Raw genomic sequence first — 27,039 nt, forward strand, 5'->3', positions numbered from 1 at the left:
TGGCCTATGTGCCTGGCCTTTAAGGACTTACCCTCCGCATTTAACTGCATGAACAGGGCCAAGCTGTGGACGATTCCTATACATTTGGGGGTAGAAGCTTCTTTGGTAAATTTCCTGCACTCCCTACATGAAATCTTAGGGGGCAGGGTGCGATATGGACAAGCTGGAGAAGTTTCCGATACCTTTCATTTAGCCAGTGGGGTGTGCCAGGGGTGCGTTCTGGCACCCCTGCTTTTTATTATTTATATAAATGAATTAGGCACACACTTGTCCCTTTCTACTAGGAATGTACTGAAAATTAATAACACATTCGTCCCGGAATTATTATATGCCAATGATGCTGTTCTAATGGCATGATACCCTGGGCATTCTGGTAGAAACTTTTGTCTCATTTATGGGCAACTTAGCATGGTACCCAACTATGTGAAATAACAAATAATGGCCCGTGGACCAGGTAGGAGAAATTGGTCATCCCTGAAGCTGCAAAACCATTCCCTGCTCTCTGTACAGGATTTCTGTTACTTGGGTGTCACTTTGGATTCCTCTGTTTCTTGGCAACTCCAGGTGAATGCAGCGCGCTTGAAACTGAGTAGGGTGACTGGCTCCCTATTTAATCTTGTTTGGAGGGAAGGTAATAGCATCATTTGCCCCTACATTAAGATCTTTACTCTTCAGTGCGTTCTTACATCTACATATGAAGTAGGGGCTAGGGGCATCATAATGCTTCGCCCATACAGGGGGGAGGAAAATATGATTCTAAGACGGTTACTGAACCTTCTGCCAGCTAGCCCCCACTATATTCTGAACTCCAAACTTAACTTAGAATATGTCCAGGGCACTAGTCTGGGGTACACGCGGGTGGACGGCGTCCATGCACTTTTTTCACAGGGTGAACACTGTCCACCCTGCCAAGAATTTGGGCCACACTTAATAATGTGCTGAACTCGTCCTTGTTTAATTTCCAAACACCAGGACACTTTCAGCAGCGCCTGCATTTTGTCTGCTTTCCATCTGCAACAAGCAACAACATGCAGGCTGGGACGGGGCTTTCTTATTTAAGACTCTTGCTGGGCCCATAACAAAGGCCGAATTTGAGGAGTCATTAGGCCTCTTTTTGTTCGAGTCTCTTGGCTGGGAGCAGTCAGGAGCCTCACACCTGATGCAAATGAAGTGGAGGGGAAACAAAGGCTCACACCTTGTTAGCACTTCACACATACTTTTTTTTGTAAATGAGTTTTATTGATTTTTGACAAAATGACATCATTAGCATCTGTATAACGACATAATCCAACATTGACATTACAATGACAATAACATGAGTGGCTTAGGCGGAACGCCAGGAGAATCCAATGCAATGAAAGAAAAAGTACACTTTGCTAACTGTGTTGCCTCACATTTTCATGACATAGTACATTTACTGACAGCTACATGAGTCATAGGAACAAAAAGGAAAACCCGTTGGTATTGCACAGATCAATTCCATCATTGAATCATTTGTGAGCAACAGAGTGAAATGACATGAAAAAGAAAAACTAAAGGTTGATCCCTGTGCGTAGGCACAGGCTAAAGTATACATGTCGGTGGAGCGTATCAGTGGGCATCACGTATGTAGCTAGATGGGTGTGATAGTCCGTCTGGTGGGAAATGAGCTGGGGGAGGGTGGGGAATGAAAGAGGGGGAACTGCCAAAGGAGGTAGGAAGAAAAGAGGGGGAGGGGGACGGCAGAGCCCCAGTGCATCCAGCAGGCAGGAATGTATCTGTATGTGGGCGCGGTTCCCATGTGACTGAGAGAGCTAAAGGCCTAGTGCCATTGCCCAGTGTTAAGGGAGGGGGCGCTCCGTGGCCAGTTTGGCCTCGACTAGTGTCAATTAGTCCTGCCATTGAACGGAATTTGGTCACGGGGGTGCTGTCACACACGCTGCATTTGCTAGCTGATTTGTGTATTCCGACACCAGTGCCTTATGAAGGTCAAGCAGCCACAAGTGTATGTTGGGGCCCGTTTGCACCTTCCATGTCATGGCTATTTTACGCTTGGCAAGGCCTATGGCTAGATCATGAAATGTATTCAGGCCCTTACGAGAAGCGCTGCGTTTCGTGATACTCAACATGAAATGGGTAGGCTGCGCCTCCACTCAGATATTAGCTGCTTCTGTGAGTATAGTGGCTACGTCAGTCCAGTATGTTTGAATACTTGTGCAGATCCACACCATATGTGTGAATGTGGCTCCTGGGTTACAACACCTGGGACATACATCAACAGTTGTCGGGTACATGTGTGCCAGCCTATGAGGTGTGAGGTACGTATGATGCAAGTCATTGAATTGGGTGTATTTCAACCTGGCGTTGGTCGAAATTGTTTTTGGGTGGCTGATGCATTGTGCCCATTGTTTATCAGTGATGATGGTGGCCAGCTCAGTGTCCCAGTATGCACTTAATGTTGTTAGTGAATAATGTTGTCGTCTAGCCTAAAAGAGGTGTAAATGGCCGTTACGGCATGCCTGCCCTATCCATGCGTCAGCAGCATTTGCAAAAGGTGCGATGTGGGCGCTTCGTTAGATCATTATCCCATGTTTGTAGGAAGTGGCGTGTAAGCAGAGCGTGCAACAGGAATGAGCCCTGCGATACTTCATAGATGTCCACTAACTCCTCAAATGTTTGTAGCTGCAAGTCTACATACATGTCTCCCCGTGTGTCCAATCCCCTTTCTCTCTAGGGCCCAAGTTCCATGCTCCTGTGACATGCAAACGTGCCTGGCAGTATCTCTTGTGGTAGGACAGGGGCATATGATGTTGTCCGATCCTTGGGCAGCACATATCTGGACCAGCTATGCTTGGCCATCATCATTAGGATGTTGCCTTGATGCTTTTGGGTCACAGTGGTAGTGCTGACAACCACTCGAGTAGTACCGGGTGGTCCCAAGATGTGGCAGCCATGACCAATTCGGTAAGGTTACCCTTAGCCAGCCATCTCATTGGCCATTGCAGTTGTGCTGCGGTGTAGTAGTGCTCCGAATTTGGGGCATCTAGACTGCCATCTGACAGTGGCAGATATAATTTATGGAGAGCCACCCTGGCCCTAAAGTTCCCCATATTAGGGAGACTAAAACGGACTCCAGATCCCTAAAGATTTTCCGTGGCAGGCGGTAAAGACTGTGTAGAAGAAGTATAGTAGACGCAGAAGGACCAGCATCTTGGAGATAGCCACTCGCCCCATGGGAGACAGAGGCAAGCCCGGCCAGAACGGAAGAGTCGATCGAGCTCTGGTAATGGCATGCCCCAGATTGCCGTCTATAGTGTCTGTCCCTGAATGATAGACCTGGACACCCAAGTATTTGATAATGTCAAATGCCCACTTCAGCGGTGTGTTCGGTGCAGCCCGTCTCTGGGCCGGTGACATAGGCATCATTGGGAACACCATCGATTTAGACTAATTGACCGGTAGTCTGGAGATCCATGCATGCTCCTCTAAGAGGTCCATTATCTGTCGCAGTACCTTTGCACGGCCGCGCAAGTAGATTAATGCATCATCCGCATACAGTGACACTATGTGCCAATGACTATCTACAGGTAAGCCCCATTCCATGACCCGTTGTCGTAGCCTTCATGCCAGTGGCTCCATGGCCAAGGCAAAAAGTATCGGTGACAAGGGGCTGCCCTGGCGCGTGCCTCGCGCGTTCATAAAAAGAGAGGAAAAGGTGCGTCCCGTCTTCACCCTGGCCTCTGGCTTGTGGTACAGCAGCTGTATCCACCGTGAGAAATTTGGGCTGATGCCGAACCTGGATAACACCGCCAACAGATAACTCCAGCTCAGCGTATCGAACGCCTTTTTGATATCCAAGGATGCTATCCAAGACATCCCTGCCGCTCTCTTCGCCCACTCCATTAATGCGAATAGTTGACGCAAGTTCAGGGCAGTATTTCTCCCTGGTATAAAACCATTCTGGTCTTCATGGGTAAGTAGAGGGACAGCCATGACCAACCTATTCGCCAGTAGTTTCCCGAGAATCATGTAGTCAATGTTCAACATTGACAAAGGGTGATACAAAGCCATTTGAAGAGGGTCTCGGCCCGGTTTCGGTAGTACCACTAGTGTCGCCTCTATCAGAGTGTGCGGGAGTTCAACTTTCTTGAAGGCTTCGGTGTACATACTGGCCAACCGAGGTTTTAGCTGTTCAGAGTAGGTGGAATAAAACTCCGACGGCCAGCCGTCTGTTCCCGGCATCTTATCAGTTGCCAGCTTCCCAATTGCCTCCACGATCTCATCCACTGTGATGGGCATTTCCAGTGAGTCATAGTGAGCTGGCGTGATTTGTGGGAGTTGAATCCCCACAAGGAAGCTCTGTATGGAAGCAGGGTCATGGACGATGGGGCCACATATAGCGCTGCGTAGTATTCATAGAAGGACTGATTAATGGCATCTTGTGTGTTCACAAGAGTCCCGGCGGAGGTGTGTATGACAGTAATGGGGGGTTGGGATGTGACGGACCTCAGTAGCCACGCTAGCAGCTTGCCCACTTTATATCCCTCCTCATGTCTGCATGCCAAGTACATCTTATAGTTCAGCGCCCAGAGGTCGTTGCTTGCGCCTTTATACTTTAGTTGAGCCTGGGCCAGAGAGGGACCAACCCGGGGGTCAGTAGGAATATACTGTTCTCATCTCCGTATTTCCAGTTCATGAGTCTGGAGCACATCCGTCAACGACTTTTGGGTGCCATACGTGGTTTTATGGCATGTCCCCAAAGCACAGCCTTAAAGGCATCCCACTCCATTCCGACAGATGAGGCAGAACCAGCATTCATCAAGAAGTACAGGTCGATGGAACGCGAACGAGTGGTGTGATATGATGAGTAGGCAAGTGCGGCACACAGTAATTGCCAGGTCGAGATCCCAGGTTTTCTCATACCCCAGGATGAACTTAATTGATGCGGGCTGTGGTCGGAGAGCGCGCGTGGCAGGTAATCTGCCTTTAGTATGCTGTGTAGGATGTTATCTGAGCAGTATATAATGTCTATCCGAGTTTATACGTCGTGCAGTGCCGAGTAGTGCGAATAGTTGCGTGCCAGAGGATGTGTGCTACGCCATACATTGTGTACTTGCATGTGAGAAACCCACTCATTCATGTGTTGCGCCAGTTTTATGGCTGTGCCCTTGGAAGGGGGGGCAGTAGCGGTCTAAACTAACGTCATGCAATGGTTAAAATTTCCGCCCCTGTACATGGGGACCGTGGGGTCCCTGAGCAAGGACGGGTGAGCGACTGCGAGAATGAGGACTGGCCTGAACTCGGGGTGTATAGGGACACCAAATGCCAGTGGGGATCCATACAGTAGGCCCTCCATGGTGACAAAATGGCCTTGTGTGTCTACTCTAGAGTGTGTGACATGTAGCGGGGTCCCTGGTGCCACGCAGATGATGGCGCCCCTGGCGCATTCCGAATATGTGGTGCCCAGGATCATGCCCCTCCAGCGCTTACGGAGTGATGCAAGTGTTTGCGCGGTGAGTTGTGTTTCTTGCAGTAATGCAAACGTAATCCCGTGACTGCGTAGATATTGATTAACCCCGGGCAGAGACCTCCACTCCTCCCACAGAGTGTGCGGAGATGTGCCTACTCCACGTTCCATGGAGAACGCGGAGTAGGCAAATCTCCGCACACTCTGTGGCGGAGAGGAGTTGGCCAGCCCCCGCCTCCCACCCCCCCTATTAACAATTGCTTAAAACTGAAATAAAATGACTTTTAAAGTAAATAAAAACTACTTACCTTGGCTGCGGCGTCCCCAGGAATGCTCTCCTCCTCTGAGGAGGCGTTGAATTAATTTAAGTACCACTGTTTTTTCTTGTATGGCACTACTCATTCCAATGCAGGGTGTCAGAACGCTTTAAATCAATACGTGCATATTACATGTACAATAAATTATAGAAGTTTGTAAATGAATGTACAGGATTTGTTACATACAACTGGGGGATTGCAAGGTGTAGAAGTCACATATTATCTTCCATAGCTCACTGTGCTATTATCCTCACAATGCGCTCAAACGTACACATGATAGACTGGCTAAACATATATGTGAGGGCTTTAGAATTGATGTCACTTCTTGTGATGCTTTGTCAAAGGTGGACAGACCCAATGTAGGGTGGTACGGTCAAAATGAAGCAATGTTTGGGAACCCACAAAGTGGGTTAAAAGGCCCCTCACACACCAACCTAGTTGGTGTCATGCTTCATCATTGGGGCCCCAACCGGGTGGCCGAATGCCCCCCGGTTGTGCTGCAACGCCTGACTACAGCGGAGCTGGTGTGGTGCAAGAATGTGATGTGGTGATGATTAAAAACATATATCTCTGAGAATCCTTGCCATTAGAAGATTTATTATTGGCGGCTCAGGATATAGACTAAAAAGATATGTGATGCAACTAATGAAGAAATAATTATCTGCTAGTTGGCTGTGTTGTGGGTCTACATGTTTCAGCTCACATATAAAAATAATAAGGAGCTTTCGTCAGGACCAGTGTATAGTGAGTGGCAAAAGGTGAAGTGCCACGTGGTGAAAAAATATAAAAAGGTTATTTACCTACACACTCGCTAAGGTGTGTGGACACAGTGTCAACACAATTGCGGACACTGCGGCGCAAACCTGTGGGAGAAAACAAGACAGCACAAAAGACACATAAGAGAATTACATTGGTGCCCTGGATTGCAGGCAACATTCAAATAGATTTTAAGTGCTGTGATTAATCAAACCTGTCTTCAGAGAACGTACCGTTGGTGACACACACACTATTGAGGTGTATCATGCTGCTGAGCGAAAAGGCGGAGGCAAGACCATTAGAAATGCTAGGTAGGACGCAAAGCGCTATGTGAACTAGGGGTGCCAAGTGGTAAATAATACGGCAATACTACAATGAGCAAATGGTGAACTATACACGAATAGCGCCAGGTGATTATACCGGCAATGGTCGTGAGACCTCTACATGAGGTGTGTATATAGTGAGAGGCCCACTGTGCGCTAGTGGGAAGAGGCTAAATGGAGCCCGTAAGCGCTAGAGGTATGGGGTGGGCACAGTCTCAAGGAGAGGAACACAATGCGCAAAACAGCGAGGGGAAGGGAAAAAGGATAATTACACTATGGCTGAGTGAAAGCGCTATGCAGGAAGCGGGAGGGGGGCGCTCCTTACAACAATTCTGTGGACAAAAGAAATAACAAGATTAAAAAGCGAGGTAGGCAGGGAAGTAATGGTATCCAGGGTGAGCGAGTGAGAGACACCCGGTTGGGGCCCCAATGATGAAGCATGACACCAACTAGGTTGGTGTGTGAGGGGCCTTTTAACCCACTTTGTGGGTTCCCAAACATTGCTTCATTTTGACCGTACCACACTACATTGGGTCTGTCCACCTTTGACAAAGCTTATTTACATCCAGGGGATACGGACAAAACCCCCCTTTTTTTCCCTAGCTCTCCCATTGTTCTTTACACTTCTTGTGATGCCACTTCCTGTGAAGTAGTGGCTTGTGATGCCACTTTCTATGATATCAATTCCTGTGATGCCATGTGTGATATTGTGCACCGTGTGTCGTGCGCCGTGATGTCGTGTGCCGTGATGTTGCATGCCGTGATGTCACTTACATACTGCCAAACTAAGTCAGTTCCCCCCACTTCTGTTTTTTAGGACTTGTGCCCTGACTATGTCTCAGACAGAATTAAATTGGTCCCGCTCCTGCTTTTGGTGAGTGTATGGACAAACACTGGAGCAAACATTAATAGAGAAGTTATTTTAGATTGTCTTAGTATAGACAATGGTCTTTCCCTCCTGTGGTTGAAATATGTTAGAAGGTGTTTTAGTGACACTGGCCTCCCTACGCAGACGTTATCCAGCTCATCCTCTCACTCTCAGCAGACTGTACCTCGACGATGACCAACTTCCACAACTGTATGAAGAACGTCACTGCCTGGATGAAGGACAACTGCTTGAAGCTCAACATGGACAAAACTAAAGTTCTTATCCTCTGCAGTCACACACTTTCTGTAATGACTCCTGGTGGCCGGTGGAGCTTGGACCCACCCCCACACCAACAGACCATACCCGCAACCTTGGCATTATCCTGGACAGCAAACTCTCGATGAAACATCAGTTAAACGCAGTTTCCTCAGCCTGCTTTCACACGATCTGCAAGCACCACAAAGTCTTCAGATGGCTCCCCATCAGCACCAAAAAAACAGTGATGCACGCCCTCCTCACCAGCCGACTAGACTATGGCAATGCACTATATGCAGGCCCCACTGCCACACTCGTGCAAAGAATCCAGACATTCCAGAACGCATTTGCCAGACTGATCCTAAACCTGCCCCAAACTGCCCAAGAGGACACAAATCACCCAGCACCTGAGGAACCTCCCTGGCTCCCTGTCCAGAAGAGATGCCACTTCTGACACATGCCTACAAAGCCCTCCATGACAAAGGACCTGCATACATGAACCACCGCCTGCACTTCCACTGACCGACCAGGAATCTTCCCTCCACACACCCCGCCCTCGCACAGATATCATGTATCTGCCACTCTGGAGGGTGATCCTTCTCCGATCACACTGCCAAAGCCTGGAATGGCCTCCCCTTCACCTCTGCACTGCACCATAGCTTACCCTCTTTATGAACTGACTCAAGACCTGGCTTTTCGACTGATACCTGCAGCACAGCGCCTGGATACTCTCTAGGGTGATAAGCTGCACTATACATGTACAACTTGATTGATTGAGATGTTTTTTGTCCATGACAAACCAAGCAAATGTGACAAGAGGTAGGTAAAGTCATGTCATGAAGAATTTAGCTGGTACCGTAAAACGGAGGAGGCTTTAATGCACAACTATTTTATCACTTAAGCCACAGGAGATTTGGCACTCTACCGAAACAATGGCGCTCTCGCAGAGGGAGAGATACCTGCTATTCTGATGGGAAAAATGCGTGGGACAGTAATTTATCATCATGCCCTTGTGGCGGTACGACACAGCAATCTTTATTGCATTTAATGTTCTTTTGCAAACACTTTTGTCGGCTTTTCCAACTTTGTCTGAAGCATTTCTTGAAATCACTTGCTTTAACGAAGTATAGGAAAGCTCTAACTCATCTTCAGATGTTAGGTAGTCCTGACATCTATTTCAGCATCTGTTGCTTCCTTAAAATGTCTACATAAAATGTCTACATAAAATGGAAAATCGATGGAGGCATAATGGCGAAAGAGGTAGTTTATTGCTTGGTTAATGCACTTTATGTAGTAGTTCACTCTGCACTTTAGTCATGCTTTCTTTCATTTCAACAGATTCCGTACCAAATTTTTATCATACTTTTGATTTGTTTTTGTGTAATTGTAACAAATTGTTTCTGTGAAACTTCATTCTATGACATTTGAGACTGATGGAGGGGTTACAGTGGCGGAGATCGTATTTTGTTAAACTAATGCCTCTCATTGCAGCAGTCTATTTTGTACAGATGTTATTATTTTTAAACATATTTGTGTAAATGTTTTAAATTGAAAATTTGTTTTTTTATGATTTTTATATAAAAATCGAATAAAGATTATTTGACTTGACTTGATACAAACAGCAGCTTTGAAAAGTATGCTATAACAATATTAATAAACTTGCTGGGAAAATATCTCAATGTGAGAGTCAGAAGAACTGAAGAGATAGACAATCTCAACACAATATTGTTGCATTGCTCTGTTTTATACTAAAATATAATGTTTTAGTTACAATATGAAAGCAATTCCCTTTCAGAATAATGTCCGCACACTGGATATATTATTCATTTATTCTATGATACATACATTAAAAAAAAATCTAATTTTTTTTTTTTAAACTGAAATTCACTGAAACAACAAAAGGTTAAAGGAACGTTATAGTTAGGTGTGATATAAAGAACTGTTTTCTTTTTTTTTTAACTTTATAAATTCACTGAAAAAAACAAAGGGTAGTGCTACTCTTTAGTTAGGTAAATTTCTCAGTGACAACCTTAACATTGCAAACTAAAATAAACCGATATTCATTAGTTACTTTTAGCAGCACTAACCATAATTTGTGCCCCCGCAATCCACTGCTTATGACCTCTCAAGCGACATCCCTCATGACATGTTCTGTGAAATCACTCATGACATCTCAAATGGCATCATTGATGAAATCACTGATGGCATCTTCCAAACTTCCTTTTCACACATATTGCTCTATAAGTTAGTATAACATTTGAGGCCTGACAGTAAGTACAAAATGACTTAGGAAAAAATCACCCATTACTACTGCCACCTCACAAACAACTCACATAGATGTTGAAAATAAGCACCATTGGGCCTAACAGGGTCCATGTTGGCAACACTGATGCTTACCCCCAAAATCTCAGCATCTAATAACATGGACACAACTAAAGGGTTATGATTGTTCCTTGTAGTTGCTGTTATCTTACAATCAAGAACAACATTTCTAGTTGGGAGAGAAACTAGGATATGGTAAATAGTCGTGCTAGCTCCTCTACCAATAAAATTGGGGACTTGAACATTATTCACTTCACTATGGGTCTCCAAAAGTGAGAGGTCATACTCAGAAATTAGGGAATTGAGAGATTGCCCATAGGTGGTATGTAAAAAGTGTAAGACTCCCTCATCTGCTAAATCAGTAATGCCACACACATACTTTGCAGAAGAAGGACATTTCTGTGTACGAAAGTTCCCAGCCTAAAAAACTGAACAAGGTGGGTGGCTAGCATGCAAGAACATACCTAAATCTTCCTCTCAGGCAAAAATACCATCACTGTGAGAAGAGTCCTAACACATTGTTATAAAAATGTATTAAAACCAAATCAGACCTGCCATTGAAGGACTGCCAAACAGCTGATAATAAGGTGAGGCTGTAAAAGACCTCCTAATAACAGCTGGCAACAAGTTTGAAATTAAAATTTGGAGAACACCCTTAGGGCAACCTGACAATAATGGAATAGCAGGTGTGGAAATGGAGGCGAAACCCTCCACTTGAGAGAATTCTACATTCCAGGTTTCCTGAAAGCAGATCACGTATGAGGTATAAGTATTATAGACCCAGTCTGGGGTATTTAATCTGCTTATATGCCAAAGAAATTCCATGAAGTGAACAAACACGTTTCCTTGTATCACACTGGTGTTAAGGAAGGAAATGCTGCAGTCGGGCTACTGGCTCGATTCAACCATTTGGACTGACAAGGAATGATAATTGGAAGCAGGGATCATAGACCCAATGAGCTCAAGATTGGAACCTAAAGGGTGGATAATCTGATCACTCACATCCTAGGGATGCTGGGTAACATTCCCAGGGCTGTGATGTCAATCTATCTCCTGCAAATTGCTTAGTGCCCTAAACATATTTGATGTAGGGATAAAGAAAGGACAGTTAGCAAACGAGAGCTGGGCAAGAGGTAGAGCATCTGACACCCTGTGGGATGGGTGTAGGTGATGATAATAGCCATGGAGAAGGAGTGTGATATCGCCAGGATTTATATTGAAAGTTGGAGACCTAGACAAGATCTCTTCTGCAAACCTAGGGTGTTAACATTCATAGTGACACAGTCCCCCTTAGAGGTTTTTTAGTTGGACCAATCCACCAAACCGTTCTTGTCATAATAATTTGGTCAGCTCCTGCAATGGGGGAAGATAAACTTAGACTGTAGCCAGTGGAGGACCTTATTCCTCAACTGAGAAGATGACTAAATTGCACCCAAGGGTAAGGGGGAGATGCTGGTCATTATTGACACATATGGGCAGCAGGAGGGGGTAAATTGTTGGTGACTATATGTGTTGGCTCTCCCTCTTTCCCAATGCTGCTAGTGTTCCCTAGATGATGTTGGTGTTCTAGATGGACATATACTGCCAGAAATGGTGGCCAAATAAATAATTCCTGTCTGGTGCTGCTGAACCTGTAGCCTTTACTGGCCCCAAAGGCCTGGCCGGAGTCAAATTTCCATCTTCCTAGGGGGCCCTCCCACATTTTGGTACACATCAACAGCTCACAATTGATTATGGTGTGGTAGACTATTACACTGTGGGGGCCCATTTGAAGGGACATTACAATTGTTTGAAGGGACTTCAAAAATCAGGTGTGAGGTCCCTTGTACCATATGAATGGTTTGAGCCTGTGAATCAGAGGAACGCACTGTGCTTTGGCTCTATAAAGATTCTTCAATAGCCCCTAACCGTGCATATATGGGAGAGAGCAAACTTTCCACCAACCCCTTCTCACAGTTTCTCCTGGTGTGATTCCTTGGTTGAAAGTAAAATAGGGATTTCTTTGTCACAGGCTGTTGCAGAGGGCAAAAGGAGTGTGTTGATATCCCCGCCTGCTCTCTTACGCTTAGTCGGCGGGGCACTATTAGTTGATGAAGACAGAAAGGTGCTGGTGTTCCTTCCTGAAACACAAGGGGAAGCCAAACTTAACGACAATGTCTCCTGTGCTGCTGGTGGGCCCTGGACAGACACAGAGTTGGTGCCAATTGCTTGCTGTGTGGATGACTCTGGGGGTGACGTTATCTCAGGAGCTGTATCCATGGTAGCAGATTGCCAACACACTGCCTAATCAATCTCCTTGTTTAAGGCACCCACAGACAGTTTAATATATACATCCAAGGATGAAGAATTCGAGCCAAAATTGGCTGGGATGGGGGCTTTTCGCATCATAGAGAGGAGAAGAGGCACAAAAGGCACAAGCCTTAAAACCTCCCCAAAATATAGTGACGTTACAAATGGCAGAAGTTGAATTGCTGATCCAGGAACCTACAGCGCTAATATAAGCTGAGGAGAAACCAAAATACTGCCCATAGAAGAATCTACCATCAGGGGAATGAATGAAGAACCAAAAGGGGGGGGGGGGGCAGCCTCCTCCGGGCGATGATGGGCACAGCAGGAATGCCAGTGACACTTTATAGCGCTGATCAATTGCGGCCAATCCTCCTGCTTGGTGGTCTTGTGGTCAAATGCAGCTCTGGTAGTTCCTGGGCTCAAAGTCCCCGTAGATACTGTCTCCATTTTTCCCCGTGCAGCGAGATTGCCAGTAGCGCTTTATAATGCAGATCAATTGCAGACCCCACCTCCTCCTTGGCGATCTTGCGGTCAAAGGCAGTTCTGGCAGTCCTGGGACTCGTAGTCCCCTTAGATGCTGTCTCCTTGTTTCCCCTCACACTCACCAACCCTACATTGAAACATGAAGTTGATATGAGCCGAAAAGTAGGCACAGTAAACAGTTTTTTCTCTATGGGGAGAGTTTACTCTGTATCCCACTGTTTACAGGCAGTTGAACTCTCATGAGAAATGAACCAAAGTATTAAAAAAATATTCTTAGGACAGTGTACACTCTATGCAACAGCTGTCAAATATAACACTATTTGGTAAAAAAAAAAACGCAATCAGAAGGTGCTAAAGAACATACTCCCTGCACCATTCACACTGGGGTGAAAACTTTGCAGATAGCTCATCTATTCTAGCAAAATGAGCAAACTTGCATATCTTAGTTCCTGGTACACACAGACTTCTATTTTAAGTATACATTATCATGTTGACAAGATTCTCTATAATAACTCAAGTCAGCTTACAAATGTTAGTATCTACTATACAGAATCTTTCTCCTGTTGGAAACCTTTTCTGTAGAACAAAAAACGTGTCTGAAGCATAATGAACACAAACCAACTGTCACCTGCAAACAGAGTTACTTTTGAATAAGAAAATGTACAGCCATGGTGCATTAGAAGCACATGCATTTTGGAAACACATACGTTCACAGATTTCAAGCTATATAAAATTAGGTAGAAAATGAATATGACAACTAGCCAACCACTATGTGAACTACAAAACAAACTGCCACACTCATTGGATGATATCATTTGAGATGTCATCGGTGATGTCATAAATGATGTCATAGAACATGTCATAGAACATGTCATGAGTGATGTCGTATGTGAGGTCATAAGCAGTACATGGCAGGGGCGCAAGTTATAGTTGGCGCTGCTAACTATAACAGGTGTATTTCTTTGGTCTTTTTCATTGAAAACATTAATATTGTCACTGAGAAATTCACCTAACTGTAACATCTTTGCTTTTTCAGTGAATATATATGTATAGACACACAAACACACACGCTTGCCCACACACATATATTTGTCTACAAAAATGTTACTATCTGAAAATTAGAGAGCTGGTAAGCGACTGAACAGATGGGTAGGCTAAGTAAACAGATGTGGGAAGGGGATAATGTACTTATGCACACTTCTTCTCTTTAACTCTGTTTACCTCTTTTTAATTTCTTTAAAGATACATTATGCCTCAAATTACTAAAAGCCCCTCACATTTTTAACCCAGTGGTTTCATTCTTCGATTAACAATCTTCAATTGCCATATATATGGAATTTTTAAAGACAAAAAATTCTGTGTGGCATTTTGTATTTTAATTGCAATGTAATGAGCAAGGCAATACAGCCAAAATACGTCTGCTTAAATCAAAATTAAAGAAATTACCGTTTTACCCCATGAGTGACCGGCAATGTTTTGAGGAGTGTACATATTGCGTTAGTCCAACCCTCATCCAGCAGGAACACCCGCTGAGAGCTCGGCATGAGTTGGTGGGAACTGGTTTGCTGTGTGAACATAAGAGTACCGGAACTGCCACTTTGGAAAGAGTTTCGTCGCTCATGGCTGTGAGTTATTCAACTCAAGGTTTTTCAGTTATTAGGCTGACACCTGCAGGCTGATTTCCATATACACGGAAAGGGAGGGGTAATTTACACACAATATGGAGTGACAGGACTGTTCCACTGGAGCCACTGCAAGCATGGGTATTATTAGCAGTCCCCGGATATTCTGATGCCTATTGAAGAGAGACGGACTATTGGGCATTTGACTCTGAATTAACTGATTGATGGGAATTACAGGGGCTAGCATAGGAAATTCCATTGTTGTTACAACATGCAAACAGGGTGGACATAGAAGGAAACATTCAGTAGAGAACAGCTGAAGTCCTGTGGTCGCTGGCCAAACTAAGAAACCCTCCAATGGGAGTGATACCATGATACCATGAATTTTAAAAGATTCAAAATTGTGTGTGGCATTTCGTATTTTAATTGCAAAGCATTGAGGAAGGCAATACAACCGAAACACGTCTGCTTAAATTAAAATTAAAGACATTACCGTAACCCGCAGTTTTCTTGGGAGTGTAATATATATAGCCACAAGGCTGTTTAACTCCTTTTCGGATACATGAATTTAACCGTGAGATACATACATATAAATACATACATCAAGCTCGTGAGGAATGTCCATCAGGCGAGCCGCACTCGGGTGGCAGTGTGCTTTCCCCAACGCATAATTTTCGGTATGGCGGTTGTTCCTTCAAAATAATTTAAGCATCTGACTTTGCCTTAGGCGTTTCTAAATGTTATTCTTCCTCAGAGGCTGTCAGAAAAGTGCATGCTGGTACTTCCTTTTCCCTTTTATGTAGCGATATCGAGCGCCAAAATAGGCTGATCATTATGATGCAACACGTTGCTTTCTGGGTGTAGTGTTCTACAGTCTAGTGGTTCTAAGTGATGTCACACCATATCCGCGGGCCAGGCGTGGCCCACGGGGATCTAATAAAAGGGGCCGCCCGCTCGGGGGCGGGGTTCCCGACCACAGACTGTAAGCGTGGGCGTACTGTGTCATGCTTGCCCGCCGCGTGCTGCGCTGCCCATGAGGTCACCCTGCGGCGCAGGCGGCCCGTTAGAACACTGGCGACGAAGGTGGGGGTTTACGGAACCCCAGCGCTGCTGCTCCATTGACGTCACGGACAGTGGTTCCCGGCTCCTGCACCGGAGCGCCTGTGTGCCGGCCCGTCTTGCCCACACGAGGCCGCGCGTGCTCTGCCGACTCCTCCAAGAGGCCCGCGGTGAGTGAACGTGACCCTTGCTGCCACGGGGCCTGCCGTTTTGAACGCAGCTAGCGCTGCTGCATGCCCCAGAACTGCCTGCCTGCCTCCCCACTGCTGAAACGGGTCCAGCTGCACTACGAAGGCTGCTAAGACAAGAAAAAAACCAAGAAAAACGACATTGGCAAAAGGAAAGAGAAAGGGGTTGCCCGGGCCCAGGGGGATACGCCCACTGCAGAGGGGGTTGAAGGATCATCCAAAAGAGAACACTGGGCATAAAGCACCATAGCTGGGGAGAGGAAGGAAAGAAAAAAGAAAAACAGAGGACAAAAATAAGGGGAAAACTAAACTGAAAGCCACTGCAAGAGGACGCACGAAAGGGTGCACCCAACCTTATTTTAAGCGCCAGACCAACAGCTTGGTATCCAGTGCCCACAGGTGGCACAGACCCACGAACCTGGCCAACACCCCTAGCTGACCGAGCAGCAGAATCGCACGCACACAAGAGACAATACAGGGGTAACACCGGAGATCTAGGAAGAGGCCCGTCACCTACCGCGCCCGACACCATGGTTGACAATTCCCAGGGAGCCGCACCGGGACCAGCACCAGCTCCTGCTCCCGCCCCATTCCAGCACGCAGCGTCGGGAGTGCTACCATCATTCAGCGAACTAGAAGACCCTGCAACAGCTTCGCCCAGATGGAGGATCTGGATAGCACGGCTCAAAAATTATTTCATCGTGACCAGGGAAACCGACGACGCTATAAAAAGGTCTTTGCTCCAGCACTACGCAGGAGACGAGATATTCAAGCTGTTCAAGCACTTGCCTAACACAGGAGCAGCGGACGATTACGGCGCAGCGGTAACTGCCCTGAATGCCCATTTTGACCCCCAACTGAACCCAGACTTTGAACGGTTCAAACTGCGCCAGGCTCGGCAGAGAGAGGGGGAGTCAATGGACGCGTTCTATCCCCGGGGCGCGAGCTCGCTAGCACGTGCACAGAAGATGACCAGCCAAAGGAGATACGAGTGCAACTAATACAGGGGTGTCGTGACAGGACGCTGAGAGGGCTCATCCTGCGGCAGCCGAAAATCGCACTCGAGGACATGCTCGTACTGGCAAGGACACATGACTTATCAGCAGCCGGAGCAAATGAGATGGACCAGGCGCTCACGAAGACCCCAGCACAGGCCGGAAACGTCAAGGTGGAGCGGGCGGATGCTATTCGCGCCAAACCAAGAGGAGGCCCGTTCAGGACCCAGAACACAGAGAAGTCCAAATCAAAGTGTGGGTATTGTGGGCATGAACCACACGCTGCGAAAGACTGCCCCGCACAAGGGAAGACGTGCACCAACTGCGGGATACCAAACCACTTCTCGTCGGTATGCAGGAGGCGCACGAGGGACCGGGAGTTCCGAAACAGACGACCCCCGACGAAAGCGGTAAGACACCTGTCGGTGACGGACGTAAGGCCGCCGGAAGACCCAAAGAGAAGAGGGAAGAGGTACCAAGAAACGAGCGAAGAGTCATCGGACGAAGAGGAAGGAGAGGCCTACCTCATCTCGTTCGCGCGGGAACTAAAGCTGCGCTGCCGGCCACAACCAACGTGCGCTATCCACATGGCAGAAACAGAAATACAGGCGGTCATCGACACCGGTGCCACGGTGAACGTCATGGGTCTGCAACAATACCGCCAGCTGAAGCCCCGGCCGGTGTTAAGGCCGTCCAAAACGCGAATATATGCCTACGGAGCCGACACACCCTTGCCATTAAAAGGAAAAATCACGGTGCCAATCAAGGCGGAGGATCTAGAGGTAACGGCGACGATACACGTGATTGACAGGGAAGCGGACACTCTTTTAAGCAGCCACACTGCGGAAGACCTGGGTCTGATCTCGTTCGCAAGGAGAGTACAGACTCACCAAGTGGAGGAACTGCTCAACCAATTCCCGGAACTGTTCAGGGGGCTGGGACGTATCAAGTGTAGTCCAGTCAAGCTACATATTGATGAGGCAGTCGCCCCGGTCGCACTGCGACACCGGAGGGTCCCGTTCCACCTGCGGCCACTAGTAGAAAAAGAGCTGGAGACCCTAGAAAAACAAGGCGTTATCGAGAAGGTGACCAGGCCAACCCCCTGGGTGTCGCCGATGGTCATCGCGGAGAAGCCAAAGCTGCCGGGGGCAATACGCCTCTGCATTGACATGAGATTGCCGAACAAAGCAATACGGCGGGAGCGTCACATCACGCCAACAATGGATGACATCATCGCGGATGTGAACGGGTCCAAGTGGTTTTCGAAGATCAACTTAAACGCAGGGTATCACCAACTTCCACTAGCCAAGGACAGTCGATACATTACCACGTTCAGCACCCATCTAGGGTTAAGGAGATGCAAGAGACTCAATTTCGGCATATCGTCTGCCGCCGAAGTGTTTCAGAACACGATAAGAGAGATGTTGTCTGGGTTGCCCGGCGTACTAAACGTCAGCGATGATATCCTCATCCACTCGGCGACAGTGGCCGAGCACTACCAACACCTCCGTAGCACACTGGCGCGCCTCAGAGACCACGGGGCAACCCTGCGTAAAGAGAAATGCCAGTTCTTTCAGCCATCTCTGGAATTTTTCGGATATGTATTTAACCAAGAGGGCATCCAAGTAGACCCAAGGAAGTCCCAAGCCATCAGAGATGCACCGGCCCGCTGACTCCAACAGAGGGACGCAGCTTCTTAGGCATGGCTACTTACTGTGGGAGATTCATCCCAGGACTAGCCACCCGGGCAGAGCCGCTGTGAGCCCTCACAAAATAAGACGCTAAGTGGCAGTGGGGACAGAGAGAAGAAGACGCCTTCCAGAGTATCAAGGATGCCCTCCTAGGAGAAGCGACACTCGCGTACTTTGATCCCGCAAAGCCGGCCGAAGTGTTAGTAGACGCCAGCCTGGTGGGATTGGGCGCCGTCCTGACCCAGGAACAAGAACCAGGGCGGTGGGCAGCTTTGTCTTTCGCCAGCAAGTCACTGACTCCCACGGAAGCCAGATACGCCCAGATTGAATGTGAAGCCCTAGCGATTAAATGGGCCTGCAACCATTTTCACCTATACCTCAAGGGACAACCATTCACGATGGTCACCGGCCACCAACCGCTCGTGCCCCTTTTCAAGGGAACAGCGCCGCACCCCCCGCCGCGGATAGAGAGATGGGCAGTACAGCTAAAACCCTATGAAATGGAAGTAGTGTACCGGCCCGGCGCCAAAAACCCGGCCGATTTCCTGTCCAGGCACCCGGCCCCGGCGGCTGCACCCGAAGACACCATGGAAGTCGAACAATACATCCACTTAGTGTCCACCGCGGCCTGCCCGGTAAACATGACCTTAGAAGACATCAAAGAAGCGGCGGCCACAGACGAGGTGTACCAAAGAACACTAGCCGCTGTTCAGGCAGGGCTGTGGACCAACTATCTGCGGCCAGCCAACTCCTGGAGCCAGGCCGAGATGGATTACGCAGGGAAGATGTGGCATGTACGACATGAACTCAGCGCCACCGATGATGGAATTCTGCTACGGGGGGCACGGCTAGTAATCCCTCAAGCGCTGAGACACAAAGCAACCCGACTAGCCCACGGGGGACATCAGGGCATCACGAAGATGAAGGCCAGAATGCAGGAGAAGGTCTGGTTCCCCGAGCTGGAGACGATGGTAGAAGAGTACGTCCGGCGGTGCTCGCTGTGCCAGCTGACTGGAGGGGCAGAAAGACCGGCACCAGTGATCACCGAAAATGCCAGCTCTGTCCCGTGGTCGAGAGGGAGCATAGACTTCGGGAGCTTCCCCGGGGGGAAACACACCTTGGTGCTCATGGATGAGTTCTCAAAGTACCCGGTGGTGGAGCTGGTGGCCTCGACAGCGTTCGCCCAAGTAGAACCTATCATAGAGAAGGTGTTTGCGATGTTCGGTTTTCCCCAGGAAATCCGTAGCGACAATGGACCCCCATTCCAGGGGACAGAGTTTGCCACGTTCCGCAACCAGAGAGGAGTGCGTCACCGACGAATAACCCCCCAGTGGCCGCAAGCCAACGGCGATGTGGAGCGTTTCATGCACACCCTAAACAAGGTATTCCGTATCGCAGGTGTGGAGCAGACAGACCCTGAGAGGCGGCTTCACGAGTTCTTACGGGAGTACCGGAGCACACCACACTGCACCACTCTAAGAAGCCCGTGGACCCTGATGTTCCAAGGCCCACGGAGAGACCTTTTCCCCACGTGCCCAGGGTGGGCCTCGCCACCTGTAGATGTAGAGGAAGTGCAAGCCCGAAGAACACGCCAAAACCAACGAGCGAGCACACACCGCCGGGCCATATCCAGAACCGTTCGGACCGGGGCCACCGTCCTCCTCAAGGACCACTGCCCGGGAGGAAAATTCAGAACGAACTATGAACCGGGGCCATGGACAGTAACCGCAAGCCGAGGGACCATGGTAACTGCCAGGAAAGGAGGTGATGAAGTATCCAGGAATATATCCTGGTTCAAAGAAGTACCCTCAGAACACCACGAGGGACCCACGGGAGAATCCACGGAGGGCACCTCTACTGATACCCCCGGAAGTCCTGAGAATGCGAGGGGGTCAGCGGAGAACCTACCAGCTGAAGACAGGCAAGACCCCAGTCCTCGGATGCGGGGATCTCCGCAAAGGTACTGCCTAAGACCAAACCCGCGCCCCAGCCAGCGTCTTAAAGACTTTGCCTGTTGAAGACTGCCAGACGCTGACGCCGGAAGGCACGCAAGTATCACCACTTCGGTGGTTTGAACCCTTTGAACTATTGTGAATCGTTTGCTTGTTTGTTTTGAACAAAGTTGGATAGAGATGTAGTGTTCTACAGTCTAGTGGTTCTAAGTGATGTCACACCACATCCCCGGGCCAGGCATGGCCCGCGGGGATCTAATAAAAGGGGCCGCCCGCTCGGGGGCGGGGTTCCCGACCACAGACTGTAAGCGTGGGCGTACTGTGTCGTGCTTGCCCGCCGCGCGCTGCGCTGCCCACGAGGTCACCCTGCGGCCCAGGCGGCCCGTTAGAACACTGGGGATTGGAGTCCAAATTCTATCTGCTGATGGATGCACTTTTAATTCCTATGCCTTGTTTCCAGGCTCGCATATGAGCCTCGAAGGTAAGAACCGTCCTTAATCCATCACTGTCACCCCACTGTATGAATCCTGCATTATGAAGAATACGTGGCCCTCTGTACCGGGGTGGTGCAGGCTCCGCGGCAGGACAACCGCGTGTAACATCAAGCTCGTGGGGAATGTTCATCAGGCGAGCCGCACTCGGGTGGCAGTGTGCTTTCCCCAACGCATAATTTTCCGTATGGGCGGTTGTTCCTTTGAAATAATTAAAGCATCTGACTTCGCCTTACGCGTTTCGAAATGTTATTCTTCCTCAGAGGCTGTCAGAAAAGTGCATACTGGTACTTCCTTTTCCCTTTTATGTAGCGATATCGTGCGTCAAAATAGGCTGATCATTATGATGCAACATGTTGCTTTCTGGGGATTGGAGTCCAAATTCTATCCGCTGATGGATGCACTTTTAATTCTTATGCCTTGTTTCCAGGCTCGCATATGAGCATGTATGCATGTATATACATTTACATACACACACAAATATTATATATATATATATATATATATATATATATATATATATATATATATATATATATATATATATATATATATATATATTACTGCTCCCAAGGTGCCCACGTGGCAGGAAAGCACTCCAGAACCTGCGATGCCTCTCGATGCCCCAGCAGAGGAAAATGCGGCCAGACGCGTTTCGAGTTTCCATCTCTTTTTCAATGGCCGTTCACCTGTTTCCTGTGGCCAAGTCCCGCCTACATACTCTGCTCCTGCCTCCTGATAGGCGAGTGTGTGACTGGCAGTTCCCACAGAATTGTGGTTAATGTAGTGCGGCACCAAATAAAACCCTGAATGGGTGCCAAAGGATAAGGATCACTAATGCACGCCCTGAATGGGCTGACCCCTCTGTGAACTTCTTGTTGGCTTAGATTCCCTCGAGGAACTGGGGAGATCCCCAGCTGACGACCCGCTTATGTTAGAGCGGTGGTGCTCTCCTCGCGGCTGGACAAGCCGCGTTTAAATTACTGCTCCCAAGGTGCCCACGTGGCAGGAAAGCACTCCAGAACCTGCGATGCCTCTCGATGCCCCAGCAGAGGAAAATGCGGCCAGACGCGTTTCGAGTTTCCATCTCTTTTTCAATGGCCGTTCACCTGTTTCCTGTGGCCAAGTCCCGCCTACATACTCTGCTCCTGCCTCCTGATAGGCGAGGGTGTGACTGGCAGTTCCCACAGAATTGTGGTTAATGTAGTGCGGCACCAAATAAAACCCTGAATGGGTGCCAAAGGATAAGGATCACTAATGCACGCCCTGAATGGGCTGACCCCTCTGTGAACTTCTTGTTGGCTTAGATTCCCTCGAGGAACTGGGGAGATCCCCAGCTGACGACCCGCTTATGTTAGAGCGGTGGTGCTCTCCTCGCGGCTGGACAAGCCGCGTTTAAATTACTGCTCCCAAGGTGCCCACGTGGCAGGAAAGCACTCCAGAACCTGCGATGCCTCTCGATGCCCCAGCAGAGGAAAATGCGGCCAGACGCGTTTCGAGTTTCCATCTCTTTTTCAATGGCCGTTCACCTGTTTCCTGTGGCCAAGTCCCGCCTACATACTCTGCTCCTGCCTCCTGATAGGCGAGTGTGTGACTGGCAGTTCCCACAGAATTGTGGTTAATGTAGTGCGGCACCAAATAAAACCCTGAATGGGTGCCAAAGGATAAGGATCACTAATGCACGCCCTGAATGGGCTGACCCCTCGGTGAACTTCTTGTTGGCTTAGATTCCCTCGAGGAACTGGGGAGATCCCCAGCTGACGACCCGCTTATGTTAGAGCGGTGGTGCTCTCCTCGCGGCTGGACAAGCCGCGTTTAAATTACTGCTCCCAAGGTGCCCACGTGGCAGGAAAGCACTCCAGAACCTGCGATGCCTCTCGATGCCCCAGCAGAGGAAAATGCGGCCAGACGCGTTTCGAGTTTCCATCTCTTTTTCAATGGCCGTTCACCTGTTTCCTGTGGCCAAGTCCCGCCTACATACTCTGCTCCTGCCTCCTGATAGGCGAGTGTGTGACTGGCAGTTCCCACAGAATTGTGGTTAATGTAGTGCGGCACCAAATAAAACCCTGAATGGGTGCCAAAGGATAAGGATCACTAATGCACGCCCTGAATGGGCTGACCCCTCTGTGAACTTCTTGTTGGCTTAGATTCCCTCGAGGAACTGGGGAGATCCCCAGCTGACGACCCGCTTATGTTAGAGCGGTGGTGCTCTCCTCGCGGCTGGACAAGCCGCGTTTAAATTACTGCTCCCAAGGTGCCCACGTGGCAGGAAAGCACTCCAGAACCTGCGATGCCTCTCGATGCCCCAGCAGAGGAAAATGCGGCCAGACGCGTTTCGAGTTTCCATCTCTTTTTCAATGGCCGTTCACCTGTTTCCTGTGGCCAAGTCCCGCCTACATACTCTGCTCCTGCCTCCTGATAGGCGAGTGTGTGACTGGCAGTTCCCACAGAATTGTGGTTAATGTAGTGCGGCACCAAATAAAACCCTGAATGGGTGCCAAAGGATAAGGATCACTAATGCACGCCCTGAATGGGCTGACCCCTCTGTGAACTTCTTGTTGGCTTAGATTCCCTCGAGGAACTGGGGAGATCCCCAGCTGACGACCCGCTTATGTTAGAGCGGTGGTGCTCTCCTCGCGGCTGGACAAGCCGCGTTTAAATTACTGCTCCCAAGGTGCCCACGTGGCAGGAAAGCACTCCAGAACCTGCGATGCCTCTCGATGCCCCAGCAGAGGAAAATGCGGCCAGACGCGTTTCGAGTTTCATTTGGTGCCGCACTACATTAACCACAATTCTGTGGGAACTGCCAGTCACACACTCGCCTATCAGGAGGCAGGAGCAGAGTATGTAGGCGGGACTTGGCCACAGGAAATTGGTGAACGGCCATTGAAAAAGAGATGGAAACTCGAAACGCGTCTGGCCGCATTTTCCCCTGCTGGGGCATCGAGAGGCATCGCAGGTTCTGGAGTGCTTTCCTGCCACGTGGGCACCTTGGGAGCAGTAATTTAAACGCGGCTTGTCCAGCCGCGAGGAGAGCACCACCGCTCTAACACAAGCGGGTCGTCAGCTGGGGATCTCCCCAGTTCCTCGAGGGAATCTAAGCCAAGAAGAAGTTTACAGAGGGGTCAGCCCATTCAGGACGTGCATTAGTGATCCTTATCCTTTGGCACCCATTCAGGGTTTCATTTGGTGCCGCACTACATTAACCACAATTCTGTGGGAACTGCCAGTCACACACTCGCCTATCAGGAGGCAGGAGCAGAGTATGTAGGCGGGACTTGGCCACAGGAAATAGGTGAACGGCCATTGAAAAAGAGATGGGAACTCGAAACGCGTCTGGCCGCATTTTCCCCTGCTGGGGCATCGAGAGGCATCGCAGGTTCTGGAGTGCTTTCCTGCCACGTGGGCACCTTGGGAGCAGTAATTTAAACGCGGCTTGTCCAGCCGCGAGGAGAGCACCACCGCTCTAACACAAGCGGGTCGTCAGCTGGGGATCTCCCCAGTTCCTCGAGGGAATCTAAGCCAAGAAGAAGTTTACAGAGGGGTCAGCCCATTCAGGACGTGCATTAGTGATCCTTATCCTTTGGCACCCATTCAGGGTTTCATTTGGTGCCGCACTACATTAACCACAATTCTGTGGGAACTGCCAGTCACACACTCGCCTATCAGGAGGCAGGAGCAGAGTATGTAGGCGGGACTTGGCCACAGGAAATAGGTGAACGGCCATTGAAAAAGAGATGGAAACTCGAAACGCGTCTGGCCGCATTTTCCCCTGCTGGGGCATCGAGAGGCATCGCAGGTTCTGGAGTGCTTTCCTGCCACGTGGGCACCTTGGGAGCAGTAATTTAAACGCGGCTTGTCCAGCCGCGAGGAGAGCACCACCGCTCTAACACAAGCGGGTCGTCAGCTGGGGATCTCCCCAGTTCCTCGAGGGAATCTAAGCCAAGAAGAAGTTTACAGAGGGGTCAGCCCATTCAGGACGTGCATTAGTGATCCTTATCCTTTGGCACCCATTCAGGGTTTCATTTGGTGCCGCACTACATTAACCACAATTCTGTGGGAACTGCCAGTCACACACTCGCCTATCAGGAGGCAGGAGCAGAGTATGTAGGCGGGACTTGGCCACAGGAAATAGGTGAACGGCCATTGAAAAAGAGATGGAAACTCGAAACGCGTCTGGCCGCATTTTCCCCTGCTGGGGCATCGAGAGGCATCGCAGGTTCTGGAGTGCTTTCCTGCCACGTGGGCACCTTGGGAGCAGTAATTTAAACGCGGCTTGTCCAGCCGCGAGGAGAGCACCACCGCTTTAACACAAGCGGGTCGTCAGCTGGGGATCTCCCCAGTTCCTCGAGGGAATCTAAGCCAAGAAGAAGTTTACAGAGGGGTCAGCCCATTCAGGACGTGCATTAGTGATCCTTATCCTTTGGCACCCATTCAGGGTTTCATTTGGTGCCGCACTACATTAACCACAATTCTGTGGGAACTGCCAGTCACACACTCGCCTATCAGGAGGCAGGAGCAGAGTATGTAGGCGGGACTTGGCCACAGGAAATAGGTGAACGGCCATTGAAAAAGAGATGGAAACTCGAAACGCGTCTGGCCGCATTTTCCCCTGCTGGGGCATCGAGAGGCATCGCAGGTTCTGGAGTGCTTTCCTGCCACGTGGGCACCTTGGGAGCAGTAATTTAAACGCGGCTTGTCCAGCCGCGAGGAGAGCACCACCGCTCTAACACAAGCGGGTCGTCAGCTAGGGATCTCCCCAGTTCCTCGAGGGAATCTAAGCCAAGAAGAAGTTTACAGAGGGGTCAGCCCATTCAGGACGTGCATTAGTGATCCTTATCCTTTGGCACCCATTCAGGGTTTCATTTGGTGCCGCACTACATTAACCACAATTCTGTGGGAACTGCCAGTCACACACTCGCCTATCAGGAGGCAGGAGCAGAGTATGTAGGCGGGACTTGGCCACAGGAAATAGGTGAACGGCCATTGAAAAAGAGATGGAAACTCGAAACGCGTCTGGCCGCATTTTCCCCTGCTGGGGCATCGAGAGGCATCGCAGGTTCTGGAGTGCTTTCCTGCCACGTGGGCACCTTGGGAGCAGTAATTTAAACGCGGCTTGTCCAGCCGCGAGGAGAGCACCACCGCTCTAACACAAGCGGGTCGTCAGCTGGGGATCTCCCCAGTTCCTCGAGGGAATCTAAGCCAAGAAGAAGTTTACAGAGGGGTCAGCCCATTCAGGACGTGCATTAGTGATCCTTATCCTTTGGCACCCATTCAGGGTTTCATTTGGTGCCGCACTACATTAACCACAATTCTGTGGGAACTGCCAGTCACACACTCGCCTATCAGGAGGCAGGAGCAGAGTATGTAGGCGGGACTTGGCCACAGGAAATAGGTGAACGGCCATTGAAAAAGAGATGGAAACTCAAAACGCGTCTGGCCGCATTTTCCCCTGCTGGGGCATCGAGAGGCATCGCAGGTTCTGGAGTGCTTTCCTGCCACGTGGGCACCTTGGGAGCAGTAATTTAAACGCGGCTTGTCCAGCCGCGAGGAGAGCACCACCGCTCTAACACAAGCGGGTCGTCAGCTGGGGATCTCCCCAGTTCCTCGAGGGAATCTAAGCCAAGAAGAAGTTTACAGAGGGGTCAGCCCATTCAGGACGTGCATTAGTGATCCTTATCCTTTGGCACCCATTCAGGGTTTCATTTGGTGCCGCACTACATTAACCACAATTCTGTGGGAACTGCCAGTCACACACTCGCCTATCAGGAGGCAGGAGCAGAGTATGTAGGCGGGACTTGGCCACAGGAAATAGGTGAACGGCCATTGAAAAAGAGATGGAAACTCGAAACGCGTCTGGCCGCATTTTCCCCTGCTGGGGCATCGAGAGGCATCGCAGGTTCTGGAGTGCTTTCCTGCCACGTGGGCACCTTGGGAGCAGTAATTTAAACGCGGCTTGTCCAGCCGCGAGGAGAGCACCAC

This window comes from Triturus cristatus, chromosome 2_2, assembly GCF_964204655.1.
Source record: "Triturus cristatus chromosome 2_2, aTriCri1.1, whole genome shotgun sequence".
Lineage (NCBI taxonomy): Eukaryota > Metazoa > Chordata > Amphibia > Caudata > Salamandridae > Triturus > Triturus cristatus.